This window comes from Lathamus discolor, chromosome 1 (assembly GCF_037157495.1).
Source record: "Lathamus discolor isolate bLatDis1 chromosome 1, bLatDis1.hap1, whole genome shotgun sequence".
NCBI classification, from domain to species: domain Eukaryota; kingdom Metazoa; phylum Chordata; class Aves; order Psittaciformes; family Psittacidae; genus Lathamus; species Lathamus discolor.
Genome location: NC_088884.1, coordinates 57,400,881 through 57,412,108, shown reverse-complemented (window position 1 = coordinate 57,412,108; position 11,228 = coordinate 57,400,881). Strand labels below are relative to the sequence as shown.

The 11,228-nt window shown below is 43.4% G+C and overlaps 1 protein-coding gene across 3 annotated transcripts in view; it reads left to right on the top strand.

Moving 5' to 3' along the window:
- Positions 1-11,228, top strand: part of ETV6 (ETS variant transcription factor 6) — a 137,191-nt gene that overhangs the window by 114,879 nt on the left and 11,084 nt on the right. The gene's annotated exons all lie outside the window — the stretch shown is intronic.

Here is an 11,228-nt window from a genome sequence, read left to right as displayed (position 1 = left end):
ACATAATTTCTTTTTAAGGGCATTTGTGGTTTATGTTAGCATAATCTGTTTTCCACCTGGGTGTCCTTACCTTCACTTACACTGCTGTAGTTAACACGGAGGCTTTTGACCAACCATGGCTTGCCAATCTCTTGATTTGAGAGAGATGAGACCATGAACACTGTAACACTTGGCTTCTAAAAGATGTATTGTTACAAAGAGCCTTTTAAAAAGTCACTGGCATTATTTCCATTTTATGGATGAGGAAAACTAATGGGTTGGGTAAAGAAAAGATTTACCAATAGTCCAGTGCCAGAGCCAAGTACTTATATGTTTATATATAAGTATATATATATTGGTGAGAGGAGAGCCTTTACTTTCTACTGCCTTAACCATTTAAATGCGGGTGGTTTTCAGGGGTTATAGTGATGAGGAGCAGCTACCAGGGAAGCCCCATGGGCTGCTGACTAAAACATTGGGCTGAGCTCCAAAATACATTCTATTCCCAGCTCAGATATTTTAAATTGTAAAAGGAATTCTTCCTAGACTTAAGATGCCTCACAGCCTCATAAACCTGTTTACTTGTAGATAGAGTCTTTTTTTAAATGCAGCATGCAATTACTTGGTGCTGAGAAAGAAAACAATGTTTTCACTTGCTGCTATCCACAAATACAGTGTTTTCAGGTCAATCAATAAAGCTCTGGGCTTCCTGTCAGACAAAATAATGACCTCTGCTCACCGTTGACAAATCTTCCCTACTTTTTTATGTAATACAGTTTCTCAAAATATTAATTTTACTGGTAAAGCACTTTCCCTTTTACAGCATAGAATTTCATGTCGAAGGTCTTATTCTGTTTTCCTCTAAGGCCATTTTACACTTTTCTAGCAAAGCAGAGGCATAAAGTATCTTTATGTTACTCATTAAGGTCCTATATATTATTCATCAGTGGCTAGAGTAGATTTTTAAAACTGCATTTAGCTATCTTCTCAACGCAATATGCACGAGTCTTTTCTGTACCATTGTCAGAACCAGAGGTCATTGTGTTGGAATGATCCAAAGGCAGACTTGCATCCCCTGTAAGTATGCCAGGCAAGGGTTAAGCTAACTAACTCGGGCATCAATAGTCATCTAGCTATGCCAGCACTTCAAAATATTAACAACGTGTCAGAAGGGGAGTTTAGCAGGACAGTGTAATGGACAGTTTTCCCCACTGAAACTGCTAATTCAAAGCAGCAACAGCGTTTGTTGGTAGTTAGCTCCTAACTTGAACTCTAGCAAGCAAGCAGTCTGTCTGGCTTACTTTTAGCTCTTTAGTCCATCTTGGTTCCCCCCAAAGAGTCTCCAAGGATTTCACTCTGTGGGAAAAAGAAAACTATTTTCTTTTTCCTATTTTTTTTTTTTAACACGGTTGCAGTTTCGGTGAAGACAGGGGCCTGAAATCAGCTCTTCTGCAGAATGGAAATTGAACTGCTAATGCGCCTCTGACTGGGAGGGGTTTGTTATCGAACATGTTAGGACTCTGATATCTCATAAAAGGTACTTCCCCAAGGTACAAGGACAGGCAGGGGTTGTTGTGTTGGCAGGTGTTCCTAGCGTGTCATGGCTGAGGCATGCACTGCAACCCCGGTGGAACCACAGCCGCCAGAAACCCTCACTGCAGCCGTCCTGAAGTTCTGCTCCCATAGCTTTCCTTGGGAGCTCTGCTGTTGACTTCAACCAGGGCAGTTTTTCACAACCAAATTTTATTTAGGTGTCAAAAATGTCCTTTTTCTTTCGAATATCTATGTTCACATCCACTTGTTACCATGCAGGAAATCATCCAAATTAATATAATGACATGCTAGTGTTTACCTCACTTTCGATTCAGTCACTTAAAACTCACTCGTACAATTCTGGATGTTTCTTGTGAGGGGAAGTACATCACTGAGCAGGTTCTTGGGATTTCCGGCTTGCTTAGTCATTTTCTGTGCTAGCTCTCTGGGACTAAAAGGCTTGTTCACCAATCCACAGCAAACGCTGGTACTGTAACTTTGGGATATAGAGACAACTACCTCTTTCCTCAAGCATTGCCCAGCGCAGATACTAACCAAATGATTGTATGAGTGTGAAAGGCAGAGTGCCCTAGAGCCGTGGTAGGTGCAGGGGGACTCCCCTCAAAGGCTCCCTGTCCTGTTGGAATTGAGAACCAATAAAACCCACTGAGTTCCAGGTTCACTGTGTGTGTCTGAGGCAGACCTATGCCATTCATACAAGCAGCTTAGGAGGATGAGCACTGCTATTCCTCCGCAGAGCCCCACCCTGCCTATTGCTTTTGGTTCTGCACTGCATTTGTGGAGAGGGAATGTAAAGGCAGGTAAGTGTTGTGCCTGTTGTCTCTTGGTGTGCTGTTCTTATCAACTGGGTTACCTTAGCAACTGGGCTGTATCTGACTTTATGAGCTGCTAGATTTGTTTCTTCCCCTTCAGGAGTAAAAGGAAAAGCCAGGTAATGTTTAAACTAGTCAGAGGCACAGTGTCTACCACTGTATTGGTTTGGCCCATAAACCATATTGACTCCTGTTGGAATGAGGACAAGCAAGATTCTTACCCTGCCAAAGTCATGAAGGAGATCTATCTCCAGCTTTGCTTCAGACTTGCCTCAGCCTTTCTGTGCCACACATCCAGAGAGTACAGGGGCGTAGCATGAGCACCACATATTTGTAGTAAGACATGTATAAGCAGCTTCTCAATAAAAACAGTCTGATGGCCGAAACTGAAAATGCAGTCCCCTGGTAAGAGTGCATCGGCTATGAATGACTCACATTCTACTAAAATCTACAAACCAGCACTTACGATGGGCGTAAGCTATGTGCTAGCTCTGAGCACGGGGAAATCTTCCACCCCAGAGCTCTGTTAAGGATAGTAGTTTGTGTGGGGCGGGAGGTTGGAGGGGAAGCAGAATCAAGGATTCTCCTCCCTCTTGAAGAACTTAATCACTTCTCATAAGCTTGCGTGGGAAGGGAAAAGCCAGAGGGGGTTATTTGAGTGAATATTTCCACCAAAAAAAAGTGCGAATCAACTGATGTGGCTTTTTTTTTCACTTTGGACTTGAGCTGGAAAGCTTCTTTTAGAGGTAAGAGAAACGAACTACCTGATTGAGGAGTTAGATTTGTAACAGTAGACATTTAGAGCTTAAACATCACAAGGCACCAAACCCACAGCACCTTGGTCAGCAGTTTCTCCTTAACTTACCCACTAGGACCAGAGCCCCAGTGCCCACATTTGCTCCAGATATGTTGATGTGACATTTATGGCTGTGTCAAGCTGTAGGATGGTTATTTTTTGTTAACTGACATACCAGCAAAATCTTTCATGCAGATGCAGTTACACCACAGTAGTTTGTTTTCCTTTCTGTACATAATAGCTGTACAGGCACAGTTACAATGCAATGACGTATGTTGGGAGGTAGAGAAGGTGAGTGGGAAAGAAGATGAAATCCAGTTACACTGTATTGTAAAGGGGGTAAAAACCAACAGCTAAAAACAACTCAGAAGTTAAAAGTTTTGCAGCAGCTGTGCAGCTGTTAACCCTCACAGAAGGGCTGGGGACAAAACATGGGAAAGATAATACCAGGTACTACTGAATGGCATTTAAAGGCACAGTCATATTGACTATTCACAGCTGATACCTTATGGTAAGGTCACACACCTAGTGGATGAAGGGAAGGTGGTGCTTGAGTTATTCTGGATTTTAGTTAGGCTTTTGATACTGTCCCTCACAACTTCCTTCTGGACAAGTTGTCTGTCTGGTCAGCAGCAGTATTCCTCAGGCCTCAATTCTAGGGCCAGTCATGTTCAATATACTTATCAATGACTGGATGCAGGTGTAGAATGCAGCATTAGCAGGTTTGCTGATAACACCAAACTGGGAGGTGCTATTGACTCTCTTGAGGGACAGGAGGCTTTACAGAGGAATCTAGATAGATCGGAGCATTGGACTATGATTACTGGGATGAAATTCAACAGGCTGAAATGTCAGATTATGCGCCTAGAATGGAGTAATGCTGGACACAAGTATAAACGTGGAGAGGAGTGGCTGGGGAGCAGCCCTGCAGAAAGAGGTCTGGGGGTGCTGGTCAACAGTAGGCTCAATAGAAATCAGCATGGTGCCCTGACAGCCAAGAGGGCAAATCACATCCTGGGGTACATCAAACACAGCATCACCAGCTGGTCAAAAGAGGTGATTGTCCTGCTGTATTCAACATTGGTGTGGCCTCACCTTGAGTGCTGGGTGCAGTTCTGGGCCCCTGAAGGTCCTTGAACTTGTCTAGAGGAGGGCAACAAAGCTGGTGAAAGGCTGGAAGGACTGTCCTACTAGGAGTGGCTAAGGATTTTGGGTTTGCCTAGTTTGGAGAAAAGGAGATGCCTTGAGGGCTCATGGCTCTCTATAGCTGCCTGTGAAGGGAACATGAAGAGAGAGGTGCTGAGCTCTTTCCCCTGGTAGCCAGTGGCAGGATGTGCAGGAATGGTTTAAAGCTGTGCCAGGGGAAGTTTAGACTGGATGTTAGGAAGCATGTCTTTACAGAGAGGGTCATCAGACATTGAACAGGCTTCCTAGCTAGACAGTTGATGCCCCGTGCCTGTCAGCATTGAAGAGGCATTGGAACAGTGCCCTTAATAATATGCTTTAATGTGATCGGCCCTGAATCAGTCAGGCAGTTGTACTGTATGATCATTGTAGATCCCTTCCAATTGAAATAGTCTATCTAATTCTGTTCTATTCTAGGGGATGCAGCTTCTTGTTCTACTTAATTTTTAGTGCTAAAAATACAGTAGTATCTATCGGCTCTATTGTGCTGCATTCCCGGCCACAAAGAGTTTACTGTCCAAACAGACAAGGTAAATATAAAGAAAGGAACGGCATGCAAAGGTGAAAGGTGTTGGTGCTAAGAGGTGTTGGAAAGAGAGCTATACTGCGCAGAAAACGAAGTCATGCCGTACATTGTATCTGTAGCTGCCATCTGACCAGTCCCTCACTCAGAATCATAGGTTATATTTACTTCTAGATGCTAGTGACTAGTAACACCCTGTGTTATGCTATAATGCCTCACACTTGCAGGTTCCAATTTGCAAAAAAAAAAATGCCTTCTTCAATTTAAAATTGGAACAACCAATACCCTGCACTACTGGTCAGTCTGGTATCTCCCTGTTTTTTTCCTTCGCTAAAAGCCTGATCACGACAGCAACCCAAGCTAGCTGTAAACTTAATGAGGCTGGGTACATAATGTATGCTGAGGTATCTGCTGCTGGTTTTGTCTGTTGCAGTATTTAAAGCTAGTTGTAATGTCTCTGTGATAGAAACACTTCTGGTTTGACCCTACAGGCAAAAGCAGAACCTGCCCAACTATGGCCATCCACTACTGGGACAATAACTCAGATTCTTGAACTCAAATCAAGACCAAGTCTTGTCTTTTCTGTTTTTCGTGGTGATGGTTATGAGTTGTCTACGTGTGTAAGGCAGTATGCCCAAAAGGTTTTAGTGGTAAAGGCTTGAATGTAATTCCCTCATATAGTCATTTAGTGGTTGGTAAGTGACTTTGTTGCAGGATGACATGCTGTGTAAGTAGAAGCCATCTTCTACCAGTCACTTAGGTGGACAGGAATGTCCACACAGACCTGCTGTGGCACTTGATACTTGGAAAAGCCTACGCCAGTCAGGTTCCCTGTATGCACCAGCCCTCAAGTTACTATCCATCCCATAGTGTGCATCACTTTTCCCCCTTCCAAAGTGGCATCATGAGTTTCACTGCAGTGAATTCTTACCTAAACTGAAAATGATTGCTGTATCCTCCTTTGCAGAGGACCAGTGCTGACAGACCAAGCTGTAGGAACTTAGCTTTTGTCATACGCTTCCTTAGAGGTATTCAGGGTTTTTTAGGACAGCATTGCTAGTACCATCGGAGCCTAGCTGTATATATGCCTGAGACTGCTAAGGTTCTCTTCTCCACTGTCATAAGGCACATTCCCAGCAGGGTTTGACAACATTGTAGTGACTTGTGGGCTTCTGTGAAGCGCAGACTTTGGGGTCAGATGTGACCAGACAATCTCAGTAGCTGAACAGTTACAAGTTACAGCCCGGCAAACTACAGGCTACAGAAACCAGAACAGTGGTTCACTTTAGCATTACAACTTTACTAAGTTGTCATTGGTGGGGGTTCAGCGCCTGCTTTCCAGGCAGCTCGCCCTCCTTCCCATAGCTCATACAGACAAATTGGAGCCTTGAAAGGACCTGAGAATCTCAGTGTAGGCATGGCCTGTCGTTTCCATTTGGGTATGACAACGATAATGTCACTGGCCTTGTTTAATTGCTTGCCCTTGCAGTCATGTGCACTTTTACATTTGCACTATATGCCACGTCTATTTCAAGCCCCTTGTGGAAAGCCAGACTACTATAAAGAGACTGAAGTATGGATGAGAGTCAAACTCAGAGTTCATAGGAGAAGTTTTCATTATAACCTTGAGAGTCATCTTAACATGGCATTAACAATTAATTTCAGCATGAAAGTGCTCTTTCCCTGCCAATTTAACTAATGACACTCAAGCACTAGCTGAATAGCAATAGCTTGGATATGTGGTTGTAGATTTTCTATGAAGTGTCTTGCTTTACAGGTGCCTTCATTCTTATTGCACAGTTAACAAGAGCAGAAATTGCAGCCAGGGCTTGTTCAGGTCCACTCAGAAGCCTGGACTAGCCACAGGAAAGCTCAGTCATTTAGATTTCATCCTTCTCATTACTGCAGCATCTATATGCCATGACCAGACAGATGGGTAAGTGGGCTCAGAGTACCTCAGTCTCTGTTGGGGTTAAACACTTGGGGGATGTTAAACACTTTTTCAAGAAGCTTGACTTCTAATGAAAACATGTCACTCATTTTCCCTGTATATTGCACTTTCTTCAGGCTAGAGTTGTGCAAGTAATGAGATTTTCTTCTACAAAGCAAACTTGCATCACTTTGAACCCTCTTAGTTAGACCAGGAAAATACACTGTAGTGTTGACACTGCACTCTTCAGAGACAGACCTATTTAAGTCTGGCTTTAATTTCTAACCGGTTAGAAGTAGCATACAAAAGTTTGCATCTGTTTATGTTAATTCAAATGCACACCTTTAAACTGGTAAGACTACAGTTTTCCATCTGTGTTGCATCGGAAGATACTGGAGATTCTTACATTGTGGGATCAAAAATTATTACTCTTGTTGGGAATGCCTTTGCTGTAGTTAAGTCAGTTCTGCTTTTTCGCACTTCTCGAAAGTACAATTCAAAAGATAAAGCTTCATCTTTAATTCTTAAATTCCCATCATTGAATTGTTTGGCTAGTTTAACAATGTTAGAGTGGTTGTGGGGTGTTTGTAGGATGTGCATGGGAACAGGCAGAGGTTGAATTAGTTTCCCTTTTCCTAGTCTTTGCCCTTCATGGGCAATAAAGGTGAGGAAAAGCCACAGGAGGATCATAGAATCATAGAATAGTTAGGGTTGGAAAGGACCTCAAGATCATCTAGCTCCAACCAGGTTTTAGCAAGATAAATGGAAGAGTGCTTTCTAGCACTGTAGTGGAGCAGCAAAAGAACCCCACTTGAAACTAATGCTGGAAATACCTGTCTGTTTGGTGGGGATGAAGGGATGGCACAGGAAAATGGGACAGGATTGGGGGGAAGGAAAGGACATTTTTAATACAGCAGACTTCAGCTTGCAAAGTCTTCATCTGTCAGGCTGTCCTTGACCTGTCCATTGCATATTCTTGTGATTTGAGTGCTTTTCTCTACAAGCACATGAGGGATACAAACCTTTTGGATTATTCTTCCCCATACAAGCTTTTTTTATTGCAAAAGACAGAGCTTGGCCTCATCTTGCTGTGTTACTTTTCCAGCCTCTCAGCACAACTGTTCGCAGCACAACAGTCTTGGGTTTCCACTGTCCTTCTGCCTGATCTCCCACTCAGCGCTTGGGTACAAGACAGAAGCAACATGCAACTGTTGTATTGTGTGATCTGGCAACCTCTTTCCTGAGCCCCAGCTTGAATTTACAGAGCTGAGCAAACAGTTGTCTGTCAAGAGATTTTCCCACAAGAAACATTGGCTTTACTGCACCAGCTTACCATCCTGCTTCCAACCGCAGCCAACATTCACGGAAAGAAAACTCTTTTTCGTCAGTAACCTGGACTCGGATTACCATATAGGGATGAGCAAGACTGCTCCATCTCAATGTCAATGCTCCCCCAGGCCTCAGAGCCATTTAACCCCTTAATCATGAGACTTGGTTACTTTTTTCTTGTAGTTTCGTCTGCTAAAATAAGTATGTCATTGAAGTAGATAGATAATTTGTGTCTCAATACAGCAGTAATCCTACTGTAGCACATCTTTATTTCTCAGTGTGCTGTCTGTTGGTTTCCCAATCTGTTCATTTTTTGCCATGAAAAAGGTTTTCAGCAAGAATACAGGAGCTGATTTGATAAGGTCCAGCCATATGTCTTTCCTCTCCTTTGCACCAGTTTTATTTTTCCTCCCTCTCCATTGGTGTGATGGGAGCAAGTTAACTGGATAGTCCTCACTGTGCTCCTGCACACATTACAGTATCAGCCAGTCTGCTGAACTTCACGCATCAGTGAGAAAGCCCAAACGTCCATCTGACTTGTCCAGAAGGCTCTGCCTGTTGCACATCTAGGATATGGTTAAAACGCAGTTAGAGCTCATGTCCACAGCAAGCCTAAACCAAGTCAGGACTTAGGAGTTCTTTCCCAGTCTTTTCTATACAGCAGCCTCTGTGATTTCTTGGTTCTGGCTACAGTGTAAACAAATCCAGATGTCCCGAAGTCATGTGTCTTCTCAGAGACTTACTGACCTTCTCCCACAAGAGGGATGATCACAGGCAGTAGGCTGAGCGGGACCTTCTGTGTCTCCCTCTCTTCCCCTCATCCTCACCCGGTCTGCTAGTGAAGTCTGCCACCTTCTTTTTGCAGGCTTTAGCATTGACTAGATCTTTCTGCATGCACATTCAGCTCTCAAACAGCAGAGAGACAGCTGGTGTTTTTTGCAGGGTTTATTTTCTTCTGCTAAGTGATTTAAGTCAGCTCATGGAGAAATCTTAACAGCAGAGCCAGCACAAGGTAAGCAGCAGGAGGAAAGGAAGATAAGATGGAAGGGAGATAAGGACCTTCTTCTCACAGCAGCTATGGCCAGCTCAGTTTCAGCAGTTCACCATTTTAATACCATGAGCATCACCACATTAGCTATCGTAACCACACTTAAGGTGTGCTGACAAATCCAGAGTACCAGAGAACTTCTAGAGAAGTAGTGTTCATTAGTCTCTGTTGTAAACAGACATTGTTCATTTCACTGTGAACAAATGCAGCTGAAACACAAATCACCTTGTAAAATAAATGGGCTTGAATTTGGGAGAACTCTTCAGCTGGTAGAAATCATAGAACCAATGAAGTCAGATGGTATCATGGTAGAGAAATTTTAGGCTAACCTCCTCAGCAACGAATAAGGCCTGTTGATGTCAGAGGGAGTATGACAATATTTACTTTGGCTGATCTTTTCCTCTGTGAAGCCATATTCGTTCCCAAGTCAGTCCTCAATCAGACCGAACCTATTTCATGTAATGATCTTCAGTGCAAGATACGGGTGGGTCTCGCAAAACATTTCTGTGGTTAACAGAGGATTTTGGTAGCTGATGCATGAACAGGGCCAGCTCTGATTCTGCACCATGCGCCTCTCCTAAACAACAGGGGTTTCAGATGCAGTGTGTGTTTCAGGAAGTGTTGCTGTGCATGGGCATGTTATACTCTGAACAAAAAATGTTCTTACATGTATATGCCTATGCATGCGTAAACATTATATAGTCTAAGGGAGCACACATGTAAGACCTCTCACTACTGCAGCATCAAAACGACCTTAAGCAAATGACATTGGAGAAGTCATTCGTAATGGCTGGACAAGTGTCAAAATACTAGGAACCTAAAATCTATACTGTTTATAGATCATTCTGAGGTGGTATTTCAATTCTAAGGGAGATATGCATTACCATCATATAGCCATTAGGAAGTGTTTATATGCCAGCCTTCTTTAGATGTATATTCAGAAGACTATGTCTATAAAGGATATATGAAATCAAGAATCTATAATTCTTCTGCTCACACAGTGTCTATATGACTATCACAAAGGGTTTTTAATGACAATATTAGTTTCCCCCTTTTTTGTGACATTATTGAAGCAGTGCTGTAAGTGTGGGCAGAAAACAGCTTTTCAGCCAGAGAAGAGAAACTGAGTTTTACCACACCAAGGAGAAGCGGCTGAGGCTTGGGTGCTTCTGCCTTGTGAAGGGACAGCTTAAATCTAGAGTGAGGAGGCAAGCTTGCTGCTATGAGTGAAGAGAGATTTCTTCCTACTGCTCAAATCCCAGCTGCTCTGTCTCCTCTCCCTCATCCTCTCCAGAAATGTGCAGCTGCCTGTTTTTCTTGTGCCTAGTGTCAGCCCTAGCAGCCAGGCAGCAGCCAGGGGACTGAGTGAGGAGGCATCTCCCAAGGCTTTACTTCAGATCTGACAACCTCAAGACTGTACAATACATGGCTGTTATTAGCAGGAATGTGCAACTGCTGCCTCTTGCACATGTAGGGCAGTGTTTATGGGGGACATCTTGAAAGCCAGCCTAGTACTCTACACTTTATCACTACCTTGTGCATAATTACAAAAGTCTCCCTAGGAGCATTAACTACAGGAAGAAGGTTGTAGGCATGCCTCTCCATTTGAAGGTACGGTTTGCCCTAATTCCCAGCTAATGTTGTAGTTTAGTCTTGCCCAGTAGTACAGTTGTGAAAATGGTGGCACATGGAAATGCCAGCTTTTAGAACCCCTGCCCCATTCCTGGGTGCTGTTCAGGGTGCTGTTCACTACCTTCCCAGTTTGGCTAGGTTGTTTGATACCACATCACCTTAAACCCTCTCAGTCCCAGCTCTCTGCACAGCTAAATCCCTTCACCTTCAGATTGTACAAAGTTCAGCCATCTAAGTTCACTTTCCCTTAAAAAAGTACATGTGTGTATTAGGGGGAAATGATGCTTCCTTGTGTTAAAGAGACAGACTCGCTTTCTAAGTAAACTTATTTTAGCCAAAAGGCAGGAAATTGCTGCACGCCCAAACAATTTAGGCACCAGCCCTGACTCAGCTCCCCTATTGAATCTCACACTTCTAAACTTGCTTGGCCTTAGCAATAT